At 37.8% G+C, this 19,258-nt stretch overlaps 1 long non-coding RNA gene across 2 annotated transcripts; it reads left to right on the top strand.

Annotated features, from left to right (window-relative positions):
• Nucleotides 1-7,584: 7,584 nt before the first annotated feature.
• LOC142537686 (uncharacterized) lies at nucleotides 7,585-18,561 on the top strand. Of its 2 annotated transcripts, none has more exons than XR_012818566.1 (4): nucleotides 7,585-8,097; nucleotides 10,327-10,380; nucleotides 11,827-11,884; nucleotides 18,360-18,561. It is a non-coding gene; the product is annotated as an uncharacterized LOC142537686 (long non-coding RNA). The 2 variants fall into 2 exon arrangements; XR_012818567.1 differs by lacking the exon at nucleotides 18,360-18,561 and adding an exon at nucleotides 12,730-12,806.
• The last annotated feature ends 697 nt before the right edge of the window (nucleotides 18,562-19,258 follow it).

The following is a 19,258-nucleotide window of genomic DNA, read 5'->3' as shown; positions in this document are numbered from 1 at the left end:
TTTACAACTCCAGAATCAGCTGAAGCAATTGCTGGTAAGCTCATAACTAAATGTAGGAACTGATCAGTTTCCAACTGATCCGTCATTTGACTGCGTAGGTTCAGATTTGAGTATCTTCTTGATCAGTCAATCCAATCGATTTAAGCACTTAGTTTGTCAAACAACCGAAATTCAGTTTCCAACAGATAAACATAAAAAATTATACATTAATTAAATTTTTTATAATATAAAATATTATAGTTTTTGTTTTATAAAATATTTTAGTATTATATGTTTTATAATAAATTGTTTAAAATATAAATTGTTGTGTAATGATAAGTTTTTACTATTTTACATGTTTGATAAAATAAGAATAACATTGACTATGCAAATGAGATTAAAATGGTTCTTGAACCTGTAGATAGTTGATTTTAATATCTACAATATTGGTGGCAAGAATGAGATAAAAATCTTCTCACAGTTGGGATCAAATTAAGCAACAAATAAAATTATCAAATGAGTGAAAGTTTTACCATACTCTAGATTTTGACCATTTCACTCAAATTACTTAGTCAAATGGTAAAACAAAAATACCACAATTCAAACAACTCAGTTATCTACATGTTTTGTTTTATATGGAAAAGCAAAATCGGATGGGAAGATTTTCAAAAGTGATGTGTATGATAACATAATTTCTTGGAACACCAATGAAGACTTATGTGCATAAAAAAATATTTTATTTGTTGTTGTCTCCAAAAATTTGGATATAAATAGGGGTGCATTGTAATGTGTGGAGATATCTCTCATTTTATGAACAAACAATTGAGTTCAAAATATTTCTCTCTTTGTTTTTCATTTATTTCTTCATTTAAATATATTTAGCATATTAATTTCATATTCAAAGTTTTATACTTTGAATAATGAGTAGCTAACTTCCCCAAGTTAAGATGAAAAGGTGGATCTCTTGGTATGATAATAATGTTATTAAAAGATAATAATTAATGTTTTATATTATTTAGTCATTATTTATTGCTTATGTTAAATAATTTATTTAAGCATTATTATACCATACTTATAAGTGGGAGTTTTGATTTATTGTGGCTATATGTTACGCTAAATTCTTGGAACCATTTAAATGGTAGTTTGGTATTACAAACCATTTAAAATGGATAATTTATTATATATGAATATATCATAATATTAATTTTTTGGTACCATTTAAATGTTTGTTTGGTTTTATCAACCATTTAAAGTGAAAATCTTGATTTGATGTTTACAAAAATATATATAGAACAATAAATACTTGCCAACATTTATAAGTTTTGATATATATTATATACCTATAGGATAAAAATATATAACATAATATAAATATGGTTATTTAATATATTGGAACCATTTTATTATAGTGAATTTCAATAATTTTCATTAATGTTAACTTTATTAAAATACCAAGAGTGGATTCTCTAATATCAACTACTTGAGTTAAAATTTGAACAATTAAAAATTAACAATTAAAAGAAAAAAAACAAAATAAAAGGACATTGTAGTTGACTTTTAATTATCTTAGCTTCCATGTGGATACGATATTCGGACTCACCGAATTATACTACTTGTGGACAACCTGCTCTAGGAAGTGCAAAAATTAAAGTCCTATCAAGTTTTTGACGTCATTGCCGGGGAAATATAATTTAATTTTAAGTCTATTTAATTTTGTTTATAGTTTATTTTTCTTCTTTTGAATTTTTATTGCTTTTGTGTGTTTTTCTTCTTTTGCATTTGCATTAACATTTGGTCATGTACACTTAGTGGTCGACTTATTCGAAATAACCCTTTATTTTCACAAAGTATGGCAGAAGAAACCACCCAAGAAAATAAAGATGAAATTCAATTTCAACATGATCATGATAGACGAAGAACACTTAGAGATCACATGAATCGTACACGTACTAGTGTACCTTCATGTCTAGTTTTCCCCCTGATGCATCTCATTTCAATTTTAAGTCTGGTATTATCCAAATTTTACCCAACCTTTCATGGCTTAGATTCTTAAAATCCATACATGCATTAACGAGAGTTTGAAGAAGTGTGCAACGTATATAATGATCTAAATTGTAGCATGAACATCATTCGAATTAAACTTTTTCCTTTTTCTTTAAAGAATAAAGCTAAAACTTGGATACAAAATGTAACGCCCCAGATTCGATGACTGTCCTCACTGTACCAAGACGAGTCTTTCCAGCGTGCATATGTCCTCCTCACTCACACGCACTCTAGGAAACTTCCCAGGAGGTCACCCATCCCAAAATTGCCCCAAGTTAATCACGCTTAACTTTGGAGTTCTTATGTGATGAGTTACCGAAAAAAAGATGCACCTTCGTGATATGAGTAGTACAAATCAAATCTTTTAAGCCCTCTTCAAGTGTACAGTCCATTACATTGAACAGTCTCGGAATCCCTCTCATTCCGGTGTGGGATCGGTTCATTCATGTTCCGTCCACCTAGAAGCCTGCCAGGAGCCGTTCATTGTCCGTGCAACCTCATGGCACCGGCGATCACCCCCAGCCCTCTTCGGCCCCGGGCCTCACATCCCACCAGCTTCCGCTTGGTTCGTCCCCGAACCACACCGTACTAAGAGAGATCGGCTCTGATACCAGCTGTAACGTTCCAGATTCGATGACTTTCCTCACTGTACCAAGACGAGTCTTTTCATCGTGCTTATGTCCTCACTCACACGCACCCTAGGAAACTTCCCAGGAGGTCACCCATCCCAAAATTGCCCCAAGTCAATCACGCTTAACTTTGGAGTTCTTATGTGATGAGTTACCGAAAAGAAGATGCACCTTCGTGATATGAGTAGTACAAATCAAATCTTTTAAGCCCTCTTCAACTGTACAGTCCATTACATTGAACAGTCTCGGAATCCCTCTCATTCCCGTGTGGGATCGGTTCATTCATGTTCCCTCCACCTAGAAGCCTGCCAGGAGCCGCTCATTGTCCGTACAACCTCATGGCACCGGCGATCACCCCCCGCCCTCTTCTGCCCCGGGCCTCACATGCCCACCAGCTTCCGCTTGGTTCATCCCCGAACCACACCGTACTAAGAAAGGTCGGCTCTGATACCAACTGTGACGCCCAGAATCGACGACTGTCCTCACTGTATCAAGACGAGTCTTTCCAGCGTGCTTATGTCCTCACTCACACGCACCCTGGGAAACTTCCCAAGAGGTCATCCATATAGCATTCGACCCTCCGACTGACTTCGGCAAACCGTTAACGAAGTCCATGGTGACATTCTCCCACTTCCACTCGGGAATAGGAAGAGGCTTGAGCAAACCTGCTGGTCTCTGATGCTCCGTATTCACTAGCTGGCAAGTCAGACACTCGGATACAAAACGTCTGATATTCTTTTTCATTCCGGGCCACCAATACAATAACTGCAGATCTTTGTACATCTTCGTACTCCCTGGATGAATAGAGTACGGCAACATATGGGCCTCAGCTAAAATATCTGCTCGAATAGAATCGCTGCTAGGAACCCACTTTCTGTCTCGATATCTCACAATACCGTCTCTTACTGTGTACAAGATACTGCCATTGGCCTCATCTCTCTGCTTCCACTTTGCCATCTGTTCGTCTGCTAATTGTCCACTGCGAATACGGTCTAGAAGAGAAGACTGAATCGTCAAAGGAGATAGACGAGGAACTCTACCTCGAGGATATGTCTCTAGATCAAATCTCTGCATCTCAAACTGAAGAGGTCTCGAAATCACCAAATGAGCCATCACTGCGACTTTCCTGCTCAACGCGTCCGCAACTACATTAGCTTGCCAGGATGATAGCTAATGTCGCAGTCGTAGTCCTTCACTAGCTCCAACCAACGCCTCTGCCGCATATTCAACTCTTTCTGTGTAAAGAAGTATTTGAGACTTTTGTGGTCGGTAAAGATCTGGCACTTCTCCCCGTATAAATAATGCCTCCAAATTTTCAATGCAAATACTACGGCTGCAAACTCTAGATCATGGGTAGGATAATTATTCTCATGAATCTTCAACTGACGAGAAGCATATGTTATCACCTTCCCATGCTGCATCAATACTGCGCCTAACCCGAGTTTCGAAGCATCGGTATACAGAACAAAATCTCTGGGCCCTGAAGGCATGGCCAATACTAGCGCTGAAATAAGAGCTTGCTTCAGTGTATCCAAGCTCTTCTGACATTCTTCGCTCCACACATACTTAACATTCTTCTTCGTCAATGATGTGAGTGGAACTGCGATGGAGGAGAATCCCTGAATAAACTTCCGATAGTATCCTGCTAGCCCAAGGAGACTACGGATCTCTGATGCATTTTGCGGCACAACCCAATCTCTGACTGCTGCAACTTTCGCCGGGTCTACCTCAATACCGCTGCTAGACATGACGTGGCCTAAGAACGCCACCTTCTCTAACCAAAACTCGCACTTACTGAACTTCGCGAATAACTTGTGCTTTTGCAAGATCTGCAATACTGTGGTTAGATGAATGCTGTGATCCTCTTGATTCTTTGAGTAGATGAGAATATTGTTTATGGATACTATCACGAACTGATCAACATACTGCTGAAATACGCGATTCATGAGATCCATGAAGATCGCTAGCGCATTCGTCAAACCGAACGGCATCACAAAAAACTCGAAGTGGCCATAACGAGTTCTAAAAGCAGTCTTGAGATCATCGGCGTCTTTCACCCGCAACTGATGATACCCGGAACGCAGATCTATCTTGGAGAAGATTGAAGCTCCCTGCAACTGATCAAACAAATCTTCAATCCTCGGAAGTGGGTATTTGTTCTTCACTGTAACTCTGTTCAACTCCCGGTAATCAATGCAGAGCCTCATCCAATCATCCTTCTTCTGCACAAATAAGACTGGCGCGCCCTATGGCTAAAAACTCGGGCGAATAAATTTCTTGTCAAGAAGTTCCTGAATCTGTTTCTTGAGTTCTGCCATCTCCGTCGATGCCAATCGGTACGGTGCTTTGGAGATCGGCGTAGTACCGGGCATAAGCTCAATAGAAAATTCCACCTCTCGCACAGGTGGTAAACCGGAGACGTTATTAGGAAAAACGTTTAGAAAGTCCCGGACAATTGGAACATCGGATGCTGACTGTTTGGGTGTCTCGGGAACAGATACAAGAGTAGCTAAAAATGCTCGGCACCCTCTATGAATGAGCTTTCTAGCCTTGACACAATATATCATGCACGGTTAATGAAAGTACCTTTCTGGTTCGAATAAGAATTGCTCCATCCCAGGCGGTCAGACTAGAACAGATCTCCGCTGGAAGTCAATCAAAACTCAGTTCCTCAAAAGGCAGTCCATACCCAGAATGATGTCAAATTCTGGCATCGGCAAAACGATAAGATCCGCATAAACGATATTACCATGAAGTTTGAGGTCTATGTCTCAGATCACATTAGTAGCCGTCATCTCCTCTCAAGAAGGCAGAACTACTGAATACGCTATATCTAGCCCAATTGTCTTGACCTTGAGGAAATTTGCAAAGGTTTCTGAAATGAACGAATGAGTAGCCCCCGAATCTATCAAGGCATTCGTAGCGAAACCAGCTATAAAAATTCTCCCTGAAAGATTGGAACATCATGCTAACCCAATAGTTTTAAAAGAACTATGCTTATAGACATGCAAAGGTCAAAGTTCTTCTAACCTAAATTCCCGTAAGTAACACTGATTAGAACATGCAATCCTATCACAAATTCTAAGTTCAAAATCTTAACGCAACACACTAAATTTCAAATACAACTTAAAGATTTAAGGTACCTGTCAAGAGCATCGTCTCCGGGTTAGTCTCCGCTACATGGAGAGCAAAAACTCTGCCTTGGGTGCTAGGCAGATTCTTCTGAGGACAATTCTTCAATATGTGGTCAGTACTACCACATTTGTAACACTTTCCCGAACCATACATACAAGTCCCAACTGTTAGAGTAGGTGCCCGTCGAGCCAAGTGTTGGCCGAGGGTTCATGTTTAAACTCTATGTATAAACAATCTTTATTTTAATAATATTTGAAATTATTGTTTTGGCACTTCTTTATCTGTATACCGATGCTAGTTGCATAGATAAAGCCCTTGAATATACAAATAGTAGAAAGAATATGAGATGCTCATATGATGAGTATCATGAAACTCATATTTGGAATACTGTATATTCTAAACAGTTCCTAGTCGATTCAGCCGCCGCTAAGAAGTATATAGGCCGCTCGAGTTCGAGACTAGTATCTGCGATGTGAGTACCATGTTTCCTTGGTAGGGGACATTGTGATGTCCGAACATGCAGATAGGTGCTTTTTGTAGAGAGCACTGAACAACCCTCCATTAAGGACTTTCCAAGTTGTTCTCACTTTTCGAGTGGAAACGTCCTAGTTTATGGTTGTACACCATTAGTCCTTATGATCCGGGACAACATTGAGACTCTATGTGCTAGCATTACACTTTGACTTGTTTACCGACTCTCATAGGGTCATCAGGTGGCAAGGTTGCGTGTTTTGTCGAAATATATAGGAGTCGATGCATTGTAGTCGGGAATTCACCGCTTACCTTCGGGTATGGATATCCTATGTGATCTCATGTGTATGTAGTTTGAAATATCTGATCAGAGTATGGTGGTAATTAAGAAAGGGGTTTCTTAGATTACACCATCGATGCAACTGCGACATGACACATAGTATCGATTCATTGACAACTCTCGATATACCAATGGTTGTCGAATCGGTCGGGATAAATGAGTTGAAGGGACCGTACTGTACGCTAACCATAATTGAATGGTTCTTGCAGGCACTATCATTTGATACCTAGGGAATCATGTAAACGATGCTGCTAGGCGTTTAACATGATTTGTTGGGTACTATCAGACTTGAGTTTTGACGTTCTTGTTGTGAAGGAGTTGATAATTAAGAATGGAGCAATTTGGGTATGCTCGAATAAGGACATGTTTAGTCCGAATCACATGGAGATGTGAACCCACGGCTAGTTGTATCAATGAACCATTGAGGGCCACACAAGTACTAGTTTTCTAGATCCCGTTGAGAAGTAAAATAGTTCAATGTGTTGAACGGCTTATAAAGGAGTTTATAAGCGTAAGGAAAAATAGAAGTATGACTTCTATGAGGGAAATGTAACTTTTAATTTGTTTAAATGTTCCTAAATTAAAAGTTGTCCAAATAAATAATGTATTTGAAAATTGTAATTTTCATAAACATTATTATGGACTAAATTAAATTAATTCAAGTGTTGAATTAATTAAACACTAGTGGACCTAGTAGAGTCCACATAATTATATTAATTCAAGTGTTGGATTAATTAAATTGTAACGTTTCGAAAGTCTGAAGGTCTATGTCAACCACATACATGCAAGTTATTAAATTTCTTTGGTATTTTATTAAATTGTTTTAAAGTTTTAAATGCATTTTTATTTAATTAATTTGTGTTTAATTATTTTTATGCATTTTATGCATAATTCATGCATGGTATAATTTATTCCATACATTTTATAAGTTCATGTATTAGATTTTTTTTAAGTAGCATTTCGCGCTCGAACGAAGAACGGGGATCGGAGAATTATCAGGAAAATTATTTTATTACAAGTTTAATTTTTATTAATTAATTTAAGGTGTTTTTAAGTGTGTTTTGCAAAAATGGGATTTATTGGGTATTTTTACCCCCATGATTTTATTTTTACCCGGTACGCAAATTTTAGCGAATCAGAGAACTTTTTGAGGGTTCGGCTACTATTTTCAAAAAATTTCCAACACGAAATATTTTTCGGGAGTATGTTTGGATTTAATGGGCCTACTTTTAAGCTTATTGGACTTAAAATTCTTTTGAAACTCTTAATTAACAATTTAGAGCCAATTATCTATTAATTAACTATTTAATAAATACCTAAGGACCCACAAAACTTAATTATGCACCCACCAGCCGACACTCCTCTCCTTCATCATCCATTTTCACGAGAATTCCAGCTGAAAGCTTCGGTGCTTCATTCTTTTTGCAACAAGTCTTCTTCCCCGCTCCCCGGCGCCTTCCCGACGTGGAATACTTCAAATTTTGTTCGAATAACACCAAGGCACGCCATGTACTTTTATTGCTGCATCATACACATTATATACATGCTGTATTATGTTTTTTTGTTGTGAAACTTTCGATCCAACCATGTGTGAGTAAGATTTTCGGGTTTCATGTAAACATTGCATTTTTGTGCTTCAATCCTCACGGTTTTCTTGTTGCTGTGCAAGGGGACTGTCGGTTGCTGGTGTTTAGGACCGAGACATGTCATAATATAGAGGGAAATCAGGCTGGAGTCGGTGCTGGTTGAAGATTGGTGTAGATCTAGTGTGGTGTCTCATTTTGGTTCGGCTTTGGGGAAGATTGCGTGCAAGGGTTTGACCAGCAGTGCAAGGACTCAACCGTGCCATGGACTAGACCCTGATGGATCTGAGACAGGGCCTGGAAGGGCTCGGCACCTGCTGGAACAGCCCCCAAGCGCGATCGAGCTAGTGGGTGATGAAATGGTTGCGGTTGTGTTCCTTGGTGTCTAGCGGTCGTGGGCTTTGTGCAGCATGTATGGGGCTGGGGCCGTGAGTCTAAGGTGTCAAGTAGGGTCCCAAGATGGTCAAGGGGAGGTCGGTTCGTGGCTGGAACCGCTGGTTGAAGGCTAGGAGTGTATTATTGGAAAATATGAGGCTTAGGGTTCGAAGGGAGCTGCTGGAAATTTTAGCGGTTATTGGGGCTGTTTTCGTGGGTCTTTGGGGGCTGGAAGGAGTGGTCTAGGAGCTGTTAGGATGCGTTGAAAGTATGGTAAAAGTTTGGGAAAATTTGGTTGAGTTTCGGGTCGGTTCGGGTTAAAACCGAGACCCCAGTCCAATATTTAAAAACAATTCGGTTAAATTAAGAAATGAGCTCGAGTTTATGTCTAGAGATGCTTTTAAATATGTTTTGGGATTTTTTAAGAGTTTGGTAAGTTTCGTATCAAAATAATGAGTTTTGAGATTTATCAGGGATTTAGTCGCCGCACGAAACATTAATTAAAGAATTAATTGAAACGCCTAGATTTATGCTTAATAAAATTATGGAAAACTTTATTTAAGCTCAAATAATTATTAGAAGTCTAAGTTTTTAATTTGGGAATTTTATGTTAAGGTTTGGTTTAATTCGAGATTAAAACGCATTAATAGGTTATATTTAAAGATTAATTTAAAAGTCATAGATTTAAGCTAAATAAAAATATGGGAAAGTTCTTGTAAGCATAAATAATTATTTGGGAAGTATTAGAGTCAATGGAATTAAGAAAATGTCAAAGAAGTGAAATTTTACGTCTATGGGCAAAATGGTAATTTTTAGGTTTCCAGGGGCAAAATAGTCATTTTGCACCTGGGGTGAGATGTTAGTCCTGGCAGCGCCCTAAGCACAAATTTACTATATTTTAAATGTTTATGCATCATGATCACGATTTTAAGATTTTATGAAGATATACGTCGCATGTTTGGATTTAAGAAAAAATACATTTATTCATGATTTTTATAAGTGATGAAAATAATAATGTTTTGAATGACGGGAATTAGTTGTGGCTATCGAAGTATATATAAATGTTTAAGACGTATATGTAAATGCTGATGATGATGATGAGGCCTAGGCACAGTGGATGGGTAATCCTGTCACTGATGTCCGACAGCCGCCGGGTACCGCGGTTCTATGTATGATGGATCCATCGTAAATGATGAATGATGTACGATAGTCACCTCTAATGAACTGAATTCACCAACGATGAATGATAAACGATGAATGATAAATGATGAACGATGAATGATGAATGATGAATGATGAACGATGATTAACGATGAAATGTGTTGACACGCCACGATTTCATATGACACGTTTACGTTATGCTTTTAAAGTTCATGAAAGATATGTTTACGTATATGATGATATGAGATAACATGCTTTGACACGACATGATTTTTCACGAGACGTTGATGTTAATGCTTTTAAAGTTCTTGAAAGATATGTTTACGTATATGATGATATGAGATGACATGCTTTGACACGACATGATTTTGCACGAGACGTTGATGTTCATGTTTTTAAAGTTCATGAAAGATATGTTTACATATATGATGATATGAGATGACATGTTTGACATGACATGATTTTACACAACACGTTTACATTATGTTTTAATTCTATGAAAGATATGTTGAGTATGATATTTTTCACTGCTGTGTGCTAGGTATATGTACTTGTTATTAACGGTGTAGATGTGTTAAGTCTTTAGACTCATTAGGCGTGTGTGATGCAGGTGAGCTTAATGATGAGGAGACTGGAGGTGCCAAACTCTGAGTAGGCAGACCTGGTAAGGTGACACGACCCGAAGACCACATGTTTTCCGCATTACGATTTATGAGATTGAGAGGAGATGAATATTTTCATACGTTGATGATTTTAAGAATTTTATACGTTTATGTTTAAGTATGATTTTAGACGAGTTGAGTTATTTTAAAATGCGCTATTTTTACTGACAAATATTTAAGATCATTTTTTAAATGTTATATTTTTCTATTACGATTTTTACTCCTTTACGTTCACGTTTGATGTTGGTCATTTTAAACTGTGATATTTTTATTGTAAAATAAAGACGATTATTTTAAAGGATATTTCGAAAATGCGAGCTTTAAAAAAAAAATATTTCCGCACTTTTTAAAACGAGTAGACGTTACACAAATAACATTGGGTCTTGTGGAGCCCAATTAGAAATAATTATTAAACTAGTGGGTGTAAGGCCCGAGATTTTAATTACTGTAATCTGAGATTAATCTGAAATGATTTATTGATTACTTGATGTGATTTAGATGGGACACGTTGGAATTGGATTTTGTATTGTGAAGTGCTGGTGGTGCGTGACCAGAAGGTCTCGCGCATATGCGCGGAAAGTGTGCGCGCATATGCGCGGAAAGTGTGCGCGCATATGCGCGAGCCATGCGAGGAGCCGAGGGAGAATTCCAGAGAGTTCGGCGCATATGTGCGACGTAGATGGCGCACATGCGCGTGATGGGCAGAATGTTCGGCGCATATGCGCGGAATTGATCATGCTGGTTCGAACTACCGGCGCATATGCGCGACCTTGTGCGCGCATATGCGCGCGACATGCAGAACAAGAACAAGCCACTTGTCTTTTTAGGTGCAACATGTATATATATATATATGTATATACAAGCAATTCGTTCCTCATAATTGAGAGAGGAAAAGCTGAGGGAGCTTCATAGAAGATTTAAGTTACGAGCAATCCGTCCGTCTAAATTGTAATCCGACTTCAGTACTGTGTTCCTATCAACGCAGACTACAACTGGACGTAAGTTTTGTTACGATTTGAAATTATGATGTTGTCAGAATTGAATAGAAATCATATATGGTGTTTCTGATACATTAGACATCGTATATTTGAAGTCAGAATGAAGAACAGACTGTTTATGTAATTGTTATGAATTTTGGAGTCGATTTGATTGAGAATCGATATCAGTTTTATATCATCGTTGAGATTCTGATTTCTACCAATATTAATTACGAGTTCTGGTATTATATATGTGATGTTGAAATTGACGGGGTTATCGAGATTGTATTATTATGCCGTCGAAACATTAGTTGATTGATATTGATCAGATTCATAATTGATTTAGATGGTATTGTGGTATCATATGTCGATTGGCATTGATCCGATTATGTTTTGATTTGAGTATTGATCAGAACAGGTTTTGAACTGAGTTATGTACTGATATTGTATCTATTCGATTGTCATTATCAGATTGGGTATGGACAGAGTTAATTCGGGACTTCGTCTTCGTCGGACCGAGAAGATAAAGGTATAAATTAATGTTGAGTTGGGATTGCACAACTCGAGTGAGGTTTGGCTCGAGTTTCCCTAAATCACATACTTTACCTTATTGCATTGATTTGATTGATGTACTTGTTCTCTTGATTTATAGATAGCAGGTATTAGACGAGTGATCTTGTGACAGAAGTGCCTGAAAGTGGCGGGATCGCCACGGGCACATTGCACAATGTCACAATATAGTGTATTGGCGATAGTGCCAAAGTCTGTCACCGGATGATTGGCTATCGATGAGGATAGAATTTTAGCTTCTTCTATTACTGATGATCGATATTATATCGATGTGGATAGAATCATAACTTCTTCTATTACTGATGATCGATATTATATCGATGTGGATAGAATCGGAGTTTCTTCTATTACTGGTGATCGATACTATATCGATGTGGATAGAATCAGGGCTTCTTCTATTACTAGTGATCGATACCATATCTATGTGGATAGAATCAGAATTTCTTCTATTACTCGGTGATCGATATGGAATGTCAACATCTGGGAACCGGGATCTCTAGACTAGGATTGAGTCTAGTCTAAAATGTAGAGTCATGAGTCTAATTGACAGTTTATATTGAGTTATGTTGATTATGTTCCTGAGTATGGTAAATGATGAATTATGTTCCTGATGATGGTACATGTTTAGAATAGGATTTATTCTTGATATGGATTTATATTCTGATTTGGATACATGTTAGAAATATCTGTTATATGCTTTTATATTGTTTTTATGATTGCATGTATACATGATTTATACTGAGAATGTAATTCTCACCGGAGTTATCCGGTCGTTGTCTTGTTTGTATGTGTGCATGGCAACAGGTGGGATAGGATCAGGGTCAAGAAAAGAACGAGGCTGGACTAGATAGGGTGAGATCCGGGCTCTGAGGCAACTTAGGATTCAGCACTGTCATTAGTTGAACCTAGTTTAATTCTTGTAGACAATACAAGATTTGTATGTTTATGTTTAATATGTATTTTAATTGAATGACATTACGTTTCCGCTTTGTATTTTTTAAAAAAAATTTAGACCCTATTTATTATAATTGTTTGAATTATTCCTAAAGACTATTAAGGAATGAATTAGCGTCTGAGTCCCCACAACAGGTGGTATCAGAGGATTAGATTCTAGAACAGTAGGTTCTAGAACTGTAAGTTCCTTAGATTGAGATAGAGGAGAATGAGCGGGGTAGATTGAGTTTTCTTTCCTGCTTTTGATTACTAGCATGTGATTTATTATAATGTTGACTTACATTGTGTATGCTAGCATGATATTATGTTTTACTGCTTCTAAATACATGTTACCTGAATATCTAAGTTGATTTGGTAATGTGTTTGATTTGAAAATGAATCAGAACCAATTCTTGATCAGAAGGTAAGCTGATCAGAAAGGGACTGAGATTGATGTATCTCATGTGATACTAACCCTTGTGGTAATCAGATATACCTCCAAGAAGAATTCGAGAATTGGGTAGTACTTCGACTGATTAGATGGATGTGTCAGAAACTTTGATGGAAACACAGATGAAGAGGTTTCAATCGTTTCAACCGCCGATTCTGAAGGGTAATGAGACGCAAGTGGAGTGTGAGAATTGGTTAGATGATATAGAGATACTGTTTGATTCACTTGATTATCCAAATGAACGGAGAATTAAATTGGTGCCCAATCAGTTACACGAGGTCGCTAGGAGTTGGTGGATTACAACCAAAAGAGTATTAGAACAGCGTGGTACAGTGATTACATGGAAAGTCTTTAAAGCTGAATTTTATCGAAGATTCTTCTCAGGATCGTACCGAGAGGACAAGAGAGCAGAGTTTGAGAATTTGAAACAGGGCCAACCGAATATTGAAGAATATGTTGCTAAATTCTCTACTTTACTGCGTTTTGTTCCTCAGATAGTTGGGAATGATGACGCTGTAGCTGATCAATTCATCAATGGATTAAATTCTGAGATAATTGCCTTGATAAAGGTAGAACGACCCCATCAGTTTGTTGATGCTTTGAATAATGCAAAAAGAGCTGAGGCGAGTCTGATTAGACAACAAGAAAGTTTGTGTGCAATGCAACTCCAGACACAACAATTCCCTCTCCGATTGGATAGTGGCAGTACGAGTGGGAAGCAAGATTTGCTGAAAGCTCGAAAGAAACAGTTCAAGAAGTTAGGGAGCGGTTCATCTAGCTCCAGTGGTTCTAGCCCGAGTTATACTGGAGTTCATTGCAGGACTTGCGGAGGGAGACATCCCATGGAACAGTGCCAGGGAGTGACTGGTAGGTGCAATATATGTAAACAGCAGGGACACTTTGCTAGAGTCTGTCCACAGAAAGGTTCCCGAAGATTTCTAGGAGCAGAATCATCTAGTGATAGTAATCGAGGAACAGACCCAGGATGCACGCGATGACATAGTGATAGGTACTGTTCTTTTATGATTATGTTGCATATTTATTGATATATATACTAATGCATTCCTTAAAATTATCTTTGACTGAGTTGCATTGGTATATGTTGTACCTGTTGGGTCTGTATTACTGTAGTATTTATCTTTATACCTTTTGGAGAGAGGAATTGATATCAGTGAATTCTGTGATATATTGTGTACTGCAGTAAAAAGAGAATGAGATTGAATTAGATTGTATTGTACTTGTGTTATCTGATTCTGACTACATTATTGATATTAATATGCTAACAAGTACAGAACTATTATAGATTCTTGCCAGGAGATGGTAAGATTCGGACCTGAAATGGCCGATGAACGAATGATATACGGTAAGGATTCTCGATTTTGAATTCCTTGATATCCGTATTATGTATGATTCGATGATTATCGAAAAGAATGGAGTAATTCCTTATGTATTCAGTTGATTACTGAAGTTGAGCCTATCTGGGAATGATTTGTCAGTAGCAGGAGAGTTGCTATAGTCGTTCCAAATGAAATTCCGGGTTTGTCTTATATCAGGGAGAGCGACTTCAGCCTTGATTTGATATCAGATATGGATTTCATTTTAGACTTCTGTACAGAATGATATTGATTGAATTGAAAGAATTGAAATGTCAGTTAGAAGATTTACTGCCTGAGAGTTAGAGTTACATCTGATTATGTGTTTCTCTGGGAAATACTTCAGTTCTGTGTATGGATTGATAAATCCTGTGTTCCGAAGTGTTCTGATGACCTTATGCTCGTTTTATCTATGATATTTTGATATATTAGCAGCGTATGATTGATTGAATCGAACAACTGAAATTTGTATTGAATATTCTGGGAACTGAGATTGTTGTATACAGAATTGTTCGGCTATGAATCCAGATTGAAACAGATTATATTCAGAGTCTGTGATATCTAAAGATAGTATACTGATTGATTGTAGCACAGTTGAGACAGTGATCAGTGGCTGAAAACGACATTGATAATGGCAGAACTTCAGAACGTTCAAGCCGGCTCAGAGCTGATGTTGAAAATTACAGCAGTTCCGAAGTTTGATCATATTGTTCAGAACTTGATTTCGATAGTCAGAACAGTGTGTCAATCAGAATACCAGGTAGGTAATGCTTTATTTTATACAACTAGCTGATTTGTTTGTGCCAGATATTTCGAATTTGAAATAACAGGTATTGTCAGAGGCACACAGTAGTAGATTCAGTATTATTCTGGTAACAGGAAATGTGTGATGATTCGAACGGACAGTTTTGAAGTAAATAAACGAAATCAGTTATGTCAGAATTTGTATTGAAATGTCTAAATCGCTGACAGATGAGGACAGGAAGATAGAGACCAGGAGATTGAATATACAGATTATCGATTCCTGAATAGAAATAGGAGTATAATTCTATGGATCTGGTGATAGACTTACCGAAATCGTGCCAAGAATGTACCAGGATGTGGTTATGATTGAACGATTGTTCAAATCTACATATGTATGTTGCATAGGATGACATACAGATATGACAAGGCGACTGAGAGGTATGTCAGAAAAAAGGGGTCAGATTGTATGGAATGCCAGAGTTAATTATATCATACCGTGATTTTGGTTGATTTTATACTTTTGGCAGAATGTATAGCATGAGTTTTTATCTATGGTTTATAGATTGACGGATAGTCGGAGCGAACTATCTAGATACTGGAGGATATCCAGGAACTGTAGTGCTGGATTTTAGCACTAGTCACCTGATGTCTTGTCACCTTATGAATTATTGTACAATAATAGCTATTAGATGAGTATCGAGATAGCTCTAGTCGAGGTATTGTACAGTGAGAACTGCGGATTTCCTTCGTATGGGGATGATACTGCGGTGATACTTGAGATTGGATTCGATAGGATCAGAGATCTGATAAAGAATATGAAACTGATTTAGAAGCAAATGAAGATAGCTCGGAAATTGATATGAAATATGCCAACGTCAGGTGATGACTATTGGTATTTGAAGCCGAGATTGAGTTGAGGAGCTATTGAGTGGTATATACGGATGTTGTATAGCCAATATTTGCAATTAATTTTATCAGAATGATCTTAAGTAGTATGCTGATATTATACTTCTTGAATTCTTCTTCAGATTGAAATCAAGGATGCGTGAAAGAATGAAAATTCAGAATGAAGACTATTCTGCTGTTGGAAATACGGTAAAGTTAGCAGGGCATTAAAAAAGACAGAATCTGATATAAGATTAAGATTTCAAATGATTTTATAGAATGAGTTTCCTGAATTAACCTCTATTATACATTTCTTCTTTATCTGAATTGATTGTATGCGATTTCGAGGACGAAATCATATCTTAGAGGGGGAGAAATGTAAGGCCCGAGATTTTAATTACTGTAATATGAGATTAATCTGAAATGATTTATTGATTACTTGATGTGATTTAGATGGGACACGTTGGAATTGGATTTTGTAAGGCCCGAGAATTTGATTATCATAATCAGATTTGTGTTGTTGATAATTAAGGTAGTTGTAGACGCCTTGTATCGGACCGGAAGAGACGAGAAAGTAGATGCAATTATAGATATGAGATGAACTCGGCGCATATGCGCCACTAGACCGGCGCACATGCGCGAAAAGTACAGAAGTATCGGCGCACATGCGCGAGATAAGGCGCATATGCGCGACACCTCCAGAACCTTTGGCGCATATGCGCAAGATGAAGCGCGCATATGCGCGAGGTGTTGAATTTGCCTTGGCCGAGACCAGTAGGTCTCGCGCATATGCGCGGGTAATGTCGCGCATATGCGCGAGACGTGTACTTCCAAGAATTACAACACTTGTCCTTGCCATGCAATTTAATGTGTATGTGTCTTCTTTCCTTCCCATTTTCAGCTGAGGAATACCGAGAAGCTCCAGAGAAACCCCTCAAAGCTTCAACCCTTTTAGGACTTTGATTTTACAAGATTCAATCATCCAAACGTTAATCCCAATTCGGTTTTGAGCTCCTCTCTTCAAAAGCTTCAAGGGGATGTAAGTTTCATTCATTTCCTGCATGATTTGAGATATTGATGTTGGGGAAATTGTGAATTACACTAGATTACGTGTTCTTGAGATTATTGATATCGTAGAAACGCAACCGGATCAAAGAACGGACGTTGTATGCTATCGTTACTGTTTCCAGCATGTTTAGTGTTAAATGAAGCAGATTTTGAGTACTATCATGTGTTTATGATGAAGTCTATGAATTGTGGTTACTGATTATTGAAGTTTGGGTTGACCAGTATCGTGAGGTTACGCCGTTATGCCATCGAAATATACCGAGATTAAGTATTGATCCGTATGTGTATCCTTTTGAGTTAGAAGTTGATATGGTGCATTATATATATGTCATTTCAGATTTGGTTTGACAGATTCATCTTCGAGACTTCGACTACAACATCGATAAAGGTTCAACAAGAAATGTATAATACATGTTTTGTTTGGGGAAGACACAACTCAAATGAGATTTAATTTGAGTTTCCCAACCAAATCACATACTAGAATTGTTGTTTATCTTGTGATATGAATTTGATTTGTTTATAGATTTATATTCAAATCTCTTGATATGATGATGTCTTGTTTAGAGATTTATATTCAAGCCTTTGAGATAGGAGAGTCATTGGCAGAATTGCCAAACTAGATGTTCGGTGGTATCGACGCTTCGGACCAGATTCAATCCGATTGTAGACATTCGATACAGATATGACCGAAGTCTAGGAATAAGACGTACAGTCACCCCGATTGGGAGGGTAGGTGGGGTGACAGCCATTGACGTCTTATTCAGACCGGGATCCCTAGAGTAGAGTCGATTCGAGTCAAGACATGATTTGATTTGAATTGCATGTTTAGATAGATCGGTTTCATAGACTATGGAGCCATTGTTATTGCTTTCATGCATGATTTATGATTTCGTATCAGCATGTATACATGTTTTATACTGGGATTTGTTCTCACCGGAGTTTCCGGCTGTTGTTATGTCTGTATGTGTACATAAAAACAGGTGGGGCAGGATCTGGGTCACGTCAGAGATGAGATCAAGATAGCGTGGTGACTACGGGCGCGGAAGATCAATAGTGATGTTGTACTAGATTCGTACTACTTGTAGTTTATGGTTTGGATTGAACACTAGTGATGTGTTTGTAGTAGAACTTGACATGTATATTATATGTGTTGTAATTAAATAAAGAAAGATATTATGCTTAGTATTTACATTTGAATTAATGTTAAAAAGCGAAAATTTGACCCACATTTTGAATAAAGATCCAATTAATCCCGAAAAGAATTGAGTTAGAGCCCGGGTCCCCACAACAGGTGGTATCAGAGCAGTAGTTTCTGTAGACTGAGATAGAATAGAATGAGTGGGGTAGATCAAGTCTTCTTCCTTGCTTTTGATGTGCTAGCATGATTTAATGCTTTCCCTATTATATGTTGTATTGTATCTGAATTGATTTACAGCATGTACTTGTAAAGACTGAATCAGAACCGATTCTGGATCAGAGGTATATGATCAGAGGAGGGCTGAGACAGATTGTATAGACTGTGTACTAATCTGTTTGATAATCAGATTATGCCGCCTAGAAGAATACCACAACCAGCTGCAGGTCAAGTGCTAGAACAAGGTAGTACGTCAGGTACCCAGATGGACGTAACCGCTACCCCGATGGAGACTCTGTTGAAGCGGTTTCAGTCATTCCGACCCCCGACTTTGAAAGGCACTGAGAATGCAGCGGATTGCGAAAGCTGGTTGGATGATATATAATGTTATTTGAATCACTTTCCTATACAGATGAACGTAGAGTGAAGCTGATTGGGCATCAATTGCAAGAAGTGGCCAAGAGTTGGTGGCTAATGGCGAAACGAGCCTTAGAACATCGAGGTATTGATATTACTTGGAAAAGT

The sequence above is a fragment of the Primulina tabacum genome, chromosome 2 (genome assembly GCF_025594145.1).
Source record: "Primulina tabacum isolate GXHZ01 chromosome 2, ASM2559414v2, whole genome shotgun sequence".
In the NCBI taxonomy this organism is placed as follows: Eukaryota; Viridiplantae; Streptophyta; class Magnoliopsida; order Lamiales; family Gesneriaceae; genus Primulina; species Primulina tabacum.
This window is presented reverse-complemented; position numbering and strand designations above follow the sequence as displayed.